Source organism: Bison bison, unplaced genomic scaffold, assembly GCF_000754665.1.
Source record: "Bison bison bison isolate TAMUID 2011002044 unplaced genomic scaffold, Bison_UMD1.0 scf7180017863702, whole genome shotgun sequence".
NCBI classification, from domain to species: domain Eukaryota; kingdom Metazoa; phylum Chordata; class Mammalia; order Artiodactyla; family Bovidae; genus Bison; species Bison bison.
The window spans coordinates 1,019,512-1,019,751 of record NW_011494274.1 but is presented as its reverse complement, the minus strand read 5'-3'; positions in this window follow the sequence as shown (position 1 = coordinate 1,019,751).

Below are 240 nucleotides of genomic sequence, written 5' to 3'. Positions count from 1 at the left end.
TGAGCACCGAAGAATTGATGCTTTTGGAGAAGACTCTTGAGAGTCCCTTGGACTGCAAGGAGATCCAACCAGTCCATTCTGAAGGAGATCAGCCCTGGGATTCCTTTGGAAGGAATGATGCTAAAGCTGAAACTCCAGTACTTTGTCCACCTCATGCAAAGAGTTGACTCATTGGAAAAGACTCCGATGCTGGGAGGGACTGGGGGCAGGAGGAGAAGGGGACGACAGAGGATGAGATGG